This window comes from Heloderma suspectum, chromosome 6 (genome assembly GCF_057233095.1).
Source record: "Heloderma suspectum isolate Gila_16-S chromosome 6, 16-S_ref, whole genome shotgun sequence".
In the NCBI taxonomy this organism is placed as follows: domain Eukaryota; kingdom Metazoa; phylum Chordata; class Lepidosauria; order Squamata; family Helodermatidae; genus Heloderma; species Heloderma suspectum.
The window spans coordinates 110,243,059-110,256,269 of record NC_139463.1 but is presented as its reverse complement, the minus strand read 5'-3'; positions in this window follow the sequence as shown (position 1 = coordinate 110,256,269).

The following is a 13,211-nucleotide window of genomic DNA, read 5'->3' as shown; positions in this document are numbered from 1 at the left end:
TCTTGTCACACTTTGTAATGATACCCAAATTTAAATTATGTATTCATTGCCTTTTCCATTCTGCCTTCTCAGTTAATGCCTCTCATAACTGCTGTTTGTGTTCCTTCACAGAGCCTTGTTCTCAGTAGGTTGGAGTTAAAATATAAGCTGTCAGTCAAAAAACAAACAGACACATGTCTGTATTTTTATTCCTAGCTAGTTTTGTATATACCAAGCAATCTGTGTGGTATTTATTTATTTATTTACATTTCTGTACCACCCAATAGCTATAGCCATAGCTCTTTAGAAGGATCAGACAACAAAACTTAAAACCGTATAATACAAACATATAATAAAGCATAATATAGAAGCTAAAGTGTTTGTGTGTGTGTGTGTGTGTGTGTGTGTGTGTGTGTACACTGAGGGGAGATATGATACCACTGTTCAAGTACTTGAGAGGTTGTCACAGAGAGAAAGGCCAGGATTTCTTCTTGATAATCCCAGAATGCAGGACACGGAATAATGGGCTCAAGTTACAGGAAGCCAGGTTTCGGCTGAACATCAGGAAAAACCTCCTGACTGTTAGAGCAATATAACAATGGAACCCATTCCCTAGGGAGGTGGTGGGCTCTCCCACACTGGAGGCATTCAAGATGAAGCTGGACAGCCACTTGTTAGAGATGCTTTGACTTGGATTCCTGCATTGAGCAGGGGGTCGGACTTGATGGTCTTATACTACCCTTCCAACCCTACTATTCTATGATTCTATTATATATATATATATACTACTACTATATATATAATAATCTGGAAATAGTGAATTCGATCCACAGTCTAGTAAATTCGAGTTAATGTAGCATATTACATCTCAATTATGCATTCATTGCCTTTTTCCATTCTGCCTTCTCAATTAATGCCTCTCATAACAGTTGTTGTGTTCATTTGAAACTAGAGACATTCCTTCACAGAGCCTGGTTCTCAGTGTGTGTGTGTGTGTGTTTGTATATATATATATATATATATATATATATATATATATATATATATATATATATATAAAAAAATCCTATATGTGTCTACTCAGAAATAAGCCCCACTAATTTTGGTGAGACTTTTTTCAAAGTTGCCTTTTTTTCTAGGGGGCGTAAGAAAAGAAAAATCTCAGAATGTTCTGAGAAAAATGTCACCTGATAAATATAACATAGAAGCATGATATAGGACCTAAACAGTGTGTGTATATATTTTTATTGCTCCGGTGTAAACGAATAATCTGCAGAGACGATTAATAATGTGTCTATGTATGTCTTCTTGGAATGAAGTTCCCATCAGAATAGTTAGGCCAGTCAAATAGCTGCAGTGCCACCGTCTTGGTATAACAACCAAAGATGGGTATAAATTATTCTTATCAGCTTGGCAGGCCTGGTCAGTAGTATCTGACAAAAGAATCTGACAGTGAAATCCTATATGTGTCTAGTTAGAAACAAGCTCCACTGATTTTGGTGGGACTTTCTTCAAAGTTGCCTTTTTTTCTACAGGACTAAGAAAAGATAAATCTCAGAATGTTCTGAGAAAAAGGTCCTCTGAGAAATTTTGGATCAGCCAGCTGTACTTGTCATTCTTCTGGGTTCAGCATCCTCCCTAGGGTCTTCCAAACATTACATTCCTGAGTGGTAATAGTGAATATATCTTGTCTTTAATGCAGATGCTGAAAATGCTACTACTTTACTGAAAGTCCTATAACAGGTGTGTGTGTGTGTGTGTGTGTGTGTGTGGGCAGTGTTGTGTACAGCTCCAGGGTGCAGGTGGAGCTAATGCTTGCCAAAATCTGTCCTTGAAAAGTTTTCTTCCCCCATGGAAGAGAGGTTCATTTTTGTGCTTCATTCTCATGGTGTAATTTATTTTCAATTTCTTTTGGTGGTGTTTTTGAGTGTACGTGATGTAAGGTGGCTGAGGGGCACCATGTGTTTGTGTGTGTGTTTTCTATCACACATCTCTCCATTGCTCTGCAGCCTTCCAGGCTGCCTGCACTTCCTGATCCGGGGGGGGGGGGGAATCCATATTGGAGGAATCACCTTATAATGGGCTTTAACTGAAGTGCAGGAAGTTCTGACATCTCTGGAGTTTTCTTGCCAAAGTCCTGATTTCCCTGGATTCTAAAGGAATGAAGGGCACAACCCAAGGACTTATATGAAACTGCACATCACAGAGTAATATTGGCTTGCACACAGTACTACATATTACAAAACATTTTGGTAAGAGAAAACTAAAAGCTGGGTGCACATAATAATATGATGGCTGCAGGAGTTGTATACTACCAGTATTGTAGAACAGAAGAGAACTGCCAAAGCAATCCCCAAAGCAAACCCTAAAATCATTTTTATATATCACCAAAGGTGTTACCCAGAAGACAGCAACCAACATTCAAAGGACATGATTACTTCCCTTCCATGCACACTGATGTTGCCTACACAGCGCGCACATGCGCATGCACACACACACACACACACAGACTACAGCCTCCCCAGCAACACCCTAAGAAGTAAAATCCAGATCTCAGAGTTCTGATTAGACTGAAATATTCCATGAGTTCAAGGAATAAACCTTCCTGGTGTTCAGCAAACTTGCATGTAGCACATATTTGAAATCTCTCTCTCTCTCTCTCTCTCTGGCATAGCGGACACCATTTGCGTACCTGCTCTTTGCCGTGATAGGCTACGTAAATCTTTATGTAGCCTATTGTACGAGGGAACAGGGATGCAAATATGCCATTTGCATCCCTGTTCCTTCGCGCGATAGGCTACGTAATGATTTATGTAGCCTATCGTGGCAAAGAGCAGAGACGCAAATGGCATCCGCTACGCCAGACGCCATTTGCATCCGCAATCTGGTAGTCCGGCAGCAGACAGACCCGGCCAGTGGCTCTGCAGAGCAACTTGCCATGGAGCCAGCTGGGGAGGATTCTGGCGGGGGGGAGGAATGGTTTTCCCAGTAGTAATGTATGGCTGTGAGAGCTGGACTATAAGGAAGGCTGAGCGCTGAAGAATTGATGCCTTCGAACTGTGGTGCTGGAGAAGACTCTCACGAGTCCCCTGGACTGCAAGGAGGTCAAATCAGTCCATCCTAAAGGAAATCAACCCTGAGTGTTCATTGGAAGGACAGATACTGAAGCTGAAGCTCCAATATTTTGGCCACCTAATGTGAAGAGAAAACTCTCTGGAAAAGACCCTGATGCTGGGAAAGACTGAAGGCAAAAGGAGAAGGACGGCAGAGGATGAGATGGCTAGATAGTATCACTGATGCAATGAATATGAACTTGAGCACACTCTGGGAGAGAGCGCAGGACAGGAAGGCCTGGCGTGCTATGGTCCATGGGGTCACGAAGAGTCGGACACGACTGAAAGACTGAACAACAACAACAACAAGCATCAGTTTGGCTGTTATTGCTTTTTCCTTTTCTTCCATCACAGCTTTGGTGCTTTGGTTCTTCATTAAGCACAAGGACACTCCCATAGTCAAAGCCAACAACCGAAACCTCACCTTCACTCTTCTCATCTCCCTCCTGATCTCCTTCCTTTGTCCTTTGCTATTCACTGGCTGACCTGAGAGGGTTACATGCCTCCTTCCACAAACTGCTTTTGGCATCATCTTCTCTGTGGCAGTTTCCTGTGTGTTGGCTAAAACCATCACTGTGGTTCTTGCTTTCATGGCCACCAAGCCAGGGTCCAGGATGAGGAGATGGGTTGGGAAAAGACTGTCCAATTCCATCATTCTTTCCAGCTCCCTTATTCAAGCCACTAATTGCACAATTTGGCTGGGAAGGTCTCCACCATTTCCAGATTCTGACATGCATTCAGTGCTGGAAGAAATTATACTGGAATGCAATGAAGGTTCATCTCTCATGTTCTACTGTGTCCTGGGCCTTATAGGCTTCCTGGACATGGTTAGCTTCACTGTGGCTTTTCTAGGCAGGAAGTTGCCAGATAGTTTTAACGCCAAATTTATCACCCTCAGCATGTTGGTCTTCTGCAGTGTTTGGCTGTCTTTTGTTCCAATCTACCTGAGTACAAAAGGCAAATACATGGTGGCTATGGAGATATTCTCCATTTTGGCCTTCAGTGCTGGATTACTGGGCTGCATTTTTCCTCCCAAATGCTATAGCATTGTGGTAAGGCCTGATTTGAATAACAAACAACAGCTGATGAGAAGACAGAATTAATTAATCTAAACTATACAGCCACAATCCAATTAAAGTGAGCTATTAGTCAGTCCTATTCTAATGTATGGGATGTAAATTAGTCACGCCGTCTTAAATTGATTTCAGTGGATGTACCAATGACACATTTCTTTTTAGAGATTTTAGAGTGGAAATATTGTGGAGACAGTGGATTTAATCCACAGTCTATTGAATGCAAATTAATGGAGTATAACTTCCCAATTTGTAAATGGCCTCATTGTGTTAAACACTAGTTCTGCAGGAATTCCAGATAATCTTCTCAAGAACTCTTGTTCCATATATATATATATATATATATATATGGCTGAACCTACACACAGCACTTATACTGTTATCATACAGTTATACATACAGATTATTGCTTTTTAGCCAATCAGGCCATCCGCACACAAAACAAATAGAATTCTCACATCAACCCAAAAGGGAGACTGAAGTACAAATTATTAATAAAATAACTAACAAGAGCAAGTTAAAAACATTTTAAAATCTTAAAACAATATCTTCCAGAATGTTATTACCATGTTTACGGATTTAGTTTTTTTATAACAGTCAATGACTTTCGCCTCTCCAGGGCTCGACTGACAAACTTAGCAGTCCTATATGATGTATAATGATCTGTTCCAGCTAATAATAATCAAGTTATGCTTGCACCGGAAGTATCCTCAAGCACAGCTAATAGGGGCTCAAGGTATTGCTTCCTCAAATCGATATACAATGGACATTCTGCTAGAAAGTGTACCATGTCCTCTACCTTGGGGCAACCACCTGGGCAATCTGCACTCATGCCATGATGGGTCCTATAACGTGCCTTCACCTCCATCAATTGGAGTGAGTTCAGTCTACACCTAGTCATGAGCCATCTCAATTCATGTGAGGTGATGGAAATCAAATACGGGGCAGCCTTCCCTGGAGAGGTCATGATGCTTTTATAGATCTTGTTAGAGCAACTTTCAGCAGCAACAGCCATTGTTGTCTGAATATCAACATCCTGTAACCTCTTTGAAATCTCATCCCTAGCTCTATCATAGCCCCTCGCAAGCAAATATGATTGTGAAAAGCCCAACTCAGAGATAGATGTGGTTATCTTGTCTGCCCATGAGCCCCTTCCCATAGTTTCATATGCTAATAAGACCAAGGGGGAGGCCAGTTGGAACACTATCTTTAACCAGAAGAAAGTGGCAGCTATTTGGACAAGCATTCCCACTGAGTGACAAGCTATTTCTAGTCGGACAATGGCTTTAGAAGTGGATCTGGGAACCCCGAGTACTCTGGATAGAAATTTATGCTGCACTGACTCCAATGAAGCAATGTTAGCATGGGTCCAGGCAGGTGCCCCATATAATATTTGGGGAAGTAATTTGCCCTTGTATAGCTCTATTAAAGGGGCCACCATATTACCACCTGGTCCAGCAGCAAAACAAAGAATGGCATTACTAGTTACATTAGTTGTCAGGGCTACTGCTTTCAAGTGCTCTGACCAAGATCCTGAACTTTGAAATGTCACTCCTAGGTATTTATATTTGTTGACCTGATCAAGCAGGTGGTTATCCAGCTGCCATCGGTATTTTTTCCTCCTTTTGCCAAAGACTAAGATTTTAGTATTTTCGTAGTTGACCTGAAGGACTTCTCTCACACAATATGAGCTTAGGGCTCTTGTCGTCGATCGCAAGCTGAATATGAGCCAACAATGTGATGTGGCTGCAAAAAAGGCAAATGCTATTTGGGGCTGCATTAATAGAAGCATAGCTTCCAAATCCCGGGAAGTACTAGTTCCCCTCTACTCAGCACTGGTTAGGCCTCATCTGGAGTACTGTGTCCAGTTCTGGGCACCACACTTTAAGAAGGATGCAGACAAGCTGGAGAGGGTTCAAAGGAGGGCAACAAAGATGATCAGGGGACTGGAAACAAAGCCCTATGAAGAGAGACTGAAAGAACTGGGCATGTTTAGCCTTGAGAAGAGAAGACTGAGGGGAGATATGATAGCACTCTTCAAGTACTTGAAAGGTTGTCACAGAGAAGAAGGCCAGGATCTCTTCTTGATCATCCCAGAGTGCAGGACACGGAATAATGGGCTCAAGTTACAGGAAGCCAGATTCCGGCTGAACATCAGGAAAAACTTCCTGAGTGTCAGAGCAATACGGCAATGGAACCAATTACCTGGGGAGGTGGTGGGCTCTCCCACACTGGAGGCCTTTAAGACGAGGCTGGACAGCCATTTGTCAGGGATGCTCTGACTTGGATTCCTGCATTGAGCAGGGGGTTGGACTCGATGGCCTTGTAGGCCCCTTCCAACCCTACTATTCTATGATTCTATGATTCTATGAAAAGCCTACATATCCCCACCTGGGTGTATGACAGGAGAACAGCGTCATCTGCATATAATAATACTGAAATATTCCTGTCCTTTAATAGAGGTGGGAAGAAGTCTGAAGTCTAGATAAGTAGGGAACCATATCATTAAGATATAGATTGAATAAAAAAGGTGCAAGCAAATATCCCTGGCACACTCTTTTGTTAACAATAATGGGGTCTGAAAGATCACCTGAAGACTCTCTCACACGCAATTCTCATATAGCCCCTGTATTCTCCTGAGCAATTTATGATCCACATTTAAAAATGTAAGCTTCTGCCAAAGGCGGGGTCTAGATATAGAGTTAAAGGCTGCTTGAAGGTCTACAAATGCAGCAAAAAGTGAGTGATAAGCGGGAGATGTATATTTCCCAGCCAACTATTTTAGTAGAAAACAATGGTCTACTGTAGATCTGCCACATCGGAAGCCTGCTTGTTCTTCAACTAGGAGATTCTGCCTGAGCACCCGATTTTCCAGCTTATCTAAAAGATGTCTTGCATACAACTTACTTATAACATCCAGTAGACTTATAGGGCGATAATTCTTAGGGTCTGACTGACTGCCCTTTTTATAAATAGGCACTACAATAGCTACTGCCCAATCTTGGGGAAATTTCCCAGTTCTATCAGTAAGTGTAAATAAGGTTGCTAACATTGGGATCCACCAATGAGGATAATCAATCAAGAAATCTGGTGAAATGCCACTCCTTCCAGGGGCCTTTCCATGCTTCAACTTCCGTATCAGCATAGCTATTTCCTCACAGGTGACTGGGGGCCAACTAGGTGATTCTGGGTCTTCCTCCTGCAATGGGGGAAGACAGGCCATCTCATCATAAAAGAGGGAATGGAAGTGTTGTTGCCATTCATGTGTCATAATAACAGAGTCAATGGATGGAGTCCCAGAGTATCTTAAGTCTGAAGTAAGTTGCCAAAATCTAGGTCTATCATTTCTTTCAAGTGCTGATACTAGTTCCACCCATTGCAACCTAGCATGCTCTTGCTTTTTTTCTTTAATTGTATTTTTATATAATTTACGCAGTGCCAAATAGGACTGTGGTAAAGGGACTAGACCTCTGTCTCTTAGGAATTTATGTTGTCTTTTAATTTCCTGCTTAAGTTTCCTACAGTCCATGTCAAACCCTCTTTTGGCCTCTGGTTCTTTGACTGGCCTTTCCAAAATAAGAGAGGTTCGACTGCTGCTATAATCTGGGCATAACATTCTAGTACTACTTCCGTCTCTTTCGAAGAGGACAGGGTATTCAGCAAGAGTTGTACATTCTCAGAATGCCATAAGTGTTCCAAAGCATTTAAATTCACATTTGCCCATTTACAATGGTATGTTGCAACCCTCGTGCTTGGGACTGGGAGCCTATTTTCTTGATTTGTCCGGACATTTTTTAGGCATTCTAACTGGACAATCAGTGGTTGGTGATCACTACATGGATATGAATCTACTCTCAAGAGTGTAATCAGCCCAAACACAGCTGGAGGAACTGCAATATAATCAATTACACTAGCCCCAAGATGGTTGATAAAGGTAAATTCCCCTGTCAAATCCTCGGACAAAGAGCCATTCAGAATGAGATTGAAAGATCATTTGAATAAACAGCTTCCCTTGGGTGTTAATTGTGTGATCCTTTGACTGTCTATCCTTTATCAGTGGGAAGTCATCCAGGGAAAAATAGGAGACTGGCTCTATTGCATTCCAGTTTGGGCCAATCCGGGCATTAAAATCACCAACTAATATCAAATGAGCTCCAGATAGTTGGGTCTGTAGGCCAAGTATGTAATCTGTAAGGCTTTCCCAAACATTTTTGCTGTGATGAGTTGATTTCCAAGGTGGAATATATACATTTACCATGATATATGATGTTGAATTAATTTTCAAAAATATAGCCAAAGCCAAGAACTGCAAATTACTGATGAGATAGCTTTTGCCTTTCAATGAAGTTGATATACAACAGGTTAATCCCCCCCACGGGCATCCCATGCTTCTGGAGATGCTTGCAGGGACTTCATAGGCTTTGTAATCACTCAGAAGAATTTCCCCCATGCATCATGTTTCCTGTAGGAATATGATATCAAAAGATCTAAGGTACCTTCTGAATGAACCATCTGCCCTTTTATTAGACCATCCAGAGATGTTCCAGGAGACACACTTAAGTGAACTCCCCAAAGCCTTATTTTGTCAGGAGGAACAATCTAATGTAATTTGATCTATTGAAGGGTCAAGCTGCACGGCACCATTTAAGCGGGAAGTGGAGTTCTGTATCATGTGTTTCCTTTGAGAATTATTTGCTATTGGGACTACTGTGGTGTTGATTTCAGCCACCACTGTTTTCTGTTTTTTTTGTGGTATCAACTGAAAGTTGTCAATATAAGAATTAATTGCAGTATTGGTTAAGAGAATTTCAGTGTCTAACAAAACATCATTTTTGAGTGGGGGACCAGAGGGACATAAAGACCTGAAGTTTGTTCTCTGAAGGCCCTGATCAGCGGAATCTATATCAATGGTCCCAACATCTGTCTCCTGAGTTGTAAAATCAATGAGCATTTCAATGCTCTAGAACATTATGTAGTCAACTTGCTTCTGGGGCATACTGATCTATGGGTTTCCTTCTGGATATCTGCTTAAATAGTGGTGTTAATGAAGAAGTTTTAAAGACCCTTCTAGCTCTTACTCCATATTTACCCAGTTGGAGCCTCGCAGCAAAGATTTCTTTAACCAACATTGGTGAGTTGAAAGTTATTATACATCTCTGTAAATACAGAGAGCCTGGAAGTGTGTGTACAGATCTCATATTTCTTATATGAATTCTTAAGTTCAACAATGCATTAAGATTATACACAACTCGGTTTTCCCCCCACCAACTAGGCAGAACCCCATTGATAATGGTGATATTTCAAAGGCCACTTGGTCTGGGACTAAAATTAAGTTCCCCTTAAAGTCCCAATTCTTCAGTTCTACAAGTTCTCCACAGTCTGCAAGGTTCAAGAAATTCGAACGTTGGGATACAGTTGAAGGAACCAAAGCCTGTATAGGTTGTAAAACTGGAAGTGTCATGTCTTCCTGATTTACTTCTGGATTCACGTCTTGTTTTGTTCTGGTATCCTGATCCTTGAGAAGTTGTATAATCTCATCAAGTTACTTTGTATATCCAGTGATAGGAGATAGTTTATCATTTATAGCTCCGATTGTCCCAAAAATATTAATTAGAGTTTTAAAAATTAACAAGCACTGTTCTGCCATGGTATCAATAATTGCCATGTTCACATCTTCAGGCTTCAGCCCGGTAGGTGCCTGTTTCTCCTCATTTCTCCATTCCTGGGAGTCCTCAATTTGTCCTCCCTGGGACTAATCATTTTCCCCAAAAGGGGAGGCCAGGATTGAATATCGATTAGTAGTAAGGATTGGGAGTCCTCCAGGGGTATCAGAGCCACCGAACATGAAGCTATCAATTTTAGATTGTTTTGAAACAGGGAAAGTTGGAGACTCTAGTTGGTCTCTCTGTCTCTTTTTCTTACTACACATTGCAAACAGAGGAGAGAAAAATCAGGTAGCACCACTCCGCAAGCTCTTCCACTTGATAAATGCTTACAGAAGTCAGCAAAATTGGCAAAGCAATGAGGCAGGCGTTCACATATGCTTCTATGGCTTGTGTGTGTAAGTAAGGACTTTATCAGAAGAATTCAAAACATAGTCCAAACACCGAGAGCTCTCGCATTGCCTCCTCGCAGCTGGTAAAAACTTGAACAGATTAAACCTTAGGGCAGCCAAAACATTACAGTTGCCTGGTGTACACTACAATAATAGAGGTTTAAACTGGCAAATTAAAACTTAAAACACATTGTGACAATTTAGAACAATTAAAATTTAAAACAAGCAAACAGACCGAGGAGCCATGAAATCTGTCACTGCTCGTGCTGACTGGAACTGGAACTCCCCATACTGTTATCATAACTATTGGTACACATGACACCAATGGGCACCAATAGTTTTGATAATGGTATGATAACAGTATAACTGCTATGTGTAGATTTAGCCTATATGAACGTGTGTCTGTGTGTGTTCAGCGGGGGCTTACTCCCAGGTAAGTGGGTGTAGGATTGCAGACATCATCTCATTTGGCCTTACAACAACCCTTGCAGTACATGAAGCTGAGAAATAGCTATTTTTCTATGCTGCCTCAACAAATTCTGAACAAACCACTACAAGTGAGGATGGTGGAATTGTTGTAGATCACAAGCTGAATATGAGCCAACAATGTGATGTGGCTGCAAAAAAGGCAAATGCTATTTGGGGCTGCATTAATAGAAGCATAACTTCCAAATCCTGGGAAGTACTAGTTCCCCCCAACTCAGCACTGGTTAGGCCTCATCTGGAGTACTGTGTCCAGTTCTGCGCACCGCACTTTAAGAAAGATGCAGACAAGCTGGAGAGGGCTCAGAGGAGGGCAACAAAGATGATCAGGGGGTTGGAAACAAAGCCCCATGAAGAGAGACTGAAAAAACTGGGCATGTTTAGCCTTGAGAAGAGAAGACGGAGGAGAGATATGAAAGTGCCCTTCAAGTCCTTGAAAGGTTGTCACAGAGAGGAAGGCTAGGATCTCTTCTCGATCCTCCCAGAATTCAGGACATGGAATACTGGGCTCAAGTGACAGGAAGCCAGATTTCGGCTGAACATCAGGAGAAACTTCCTGAATATTAGAGCAATACGACAATAGGGATGCATGAAAGTCACTTACCTTTTCAAAGGGTGACATTTGCGGTGGGGGGGAGGTGCTCCGTACCTCCCCCCGAAATCCTACCTGGGCTAGCTCTGCTCCACGGCAACTCTGTAGAGCTGCCTGCCGGGTGCATCCGCACGGCAGGTCTGCAGACGCAAATAGCAGCTGGCGTAGTGGCCGCCATTTGCGTCCCTTCACTGAGCCATGATAGGCTATGTAAATATTTACGTAGCCTATCACGGCTCAGCGAAGGGACGCAAATGCCATAGTGGCCACCATTTGCGTCCCTGCTTTTGCCGTGATAGGCTACATAAATATTTACATAGCCTATCACGGCAAAAGCGGGGACGCAAATGGCGGCTGCTACGCCATTTGCATCCCGGCTCCGAGCCGTGATAGTAGGGATGTACGAAAGTCACTTACCATTTTGCGGATCTGCTTTGCAGTGGGGGGAGAGGTGTTCCATCCCTCCCCCCGGAATCCAGAACCAGGGGGGAGGCGCTCCGTCCCTCCCCCGAGAATCTTGTCTGGCCGGCTCTGCTCCACGGGGATTCTGTGGAGCCGCTGACCGGCTCCACCGGCAGCCAGACATCCGGCCGCTGGGCAGCAGGGACGCAAATGGCGGCTGCCATAGCTGCCGCTGTTTGCATCCCTGTACTTACCCATGATAGGCTACGTAAATATTTACGTAGCCTATCATGGCAAAGTAAAAAAAACACGTACGCAAATGGCGGCGGCTACGGTGGCTGCCATTTGCGTTTGCTATTTTTCGCCATTCTAGCCTATGTAAATATTTATGTAGGCTAGAATGGCTAAAAATAGCCAAAGCAAATGGCGGTGGCTGTAGCCGCCACCATTTGCGTACGTTGTGTATGTTGCGCCCAGGCGCAGCTGGCCAGGAGACCAGCCGCCGCTGCCCCCGCTGCCCCCGCTGCCCCCGCCGCCCCCGCCACCACCACAACAGCTGCCCCCGCTGCCACAACTGCCGCCGTGGCTGCCACACCCACCGCCGTGGCTGCCACACCCGCCGCTGTGGCTGCCACACCCGCTGCTGCCGCACCTGCTGCCCCTGCAAAAATGAAATTCTCTAAATTAGGCTAGTGAAATCTCTGCAGTGGCACCATCTTGATATGTAACACACAAGGGGAGAGTTGAAATATTTTTGTCCAGTTGGCTGGCTTGATCACTTGGACCTGACAAAAGATTCTTACACTGGAACCCTTTACTTGTCTACTCAGACATAATCCCCATTGATTTCAGTGAGATTTACTATCAGTATATGTCCATGTGTGCAAAGAGAGATTCTCCATCTTGTTACACAGTGTCGAGTTACTGGTTCTCTCTTTCTCATTCTCTCTCTCTCTCTCTCTCTCATACACACACACACACATGCATGCACACGCACACACACACACACCAAATTCTACCAAATGCTACAGTAATTTTGGGATGCTTGAACTGCATTTCATTTTCAACCATTCTCATGATATTTTATGAAATTTTCTCAAAGGATAACTATTTGTGATTAATTTCTTATAGGTGCAGTGTGCTTCTCTTGATGGCCAAGGGGTGTGTGTGTGACTGTGCTGTCTTTCATTGGGCAATTATCTTTCCCATGGTTTGCAGTCTCTCTGGCTTCCCACACTTCAGTTTAAGATCCAGGGTAACTTAATTCCTACTATGGGCCTTTTTCAGGTCAGGAAGTGTGGGCAACTGGGAAGGCTGCAGAGAAAAGGAGACATGTAGGAAGGGAGAGATGTAATAGAGATGAAAGCACACACAGCATCCTTGGCCACCTTGCAACAATAACATAAACTTAAAAACACTACCAAAAGAAATTCAAAAGAAATTCTGAAGTGCCCTGAGAATAGGGATCTATTCTATAATAGGGCTCCGCTCCACGGCGACTCCGCTGGGCAGCC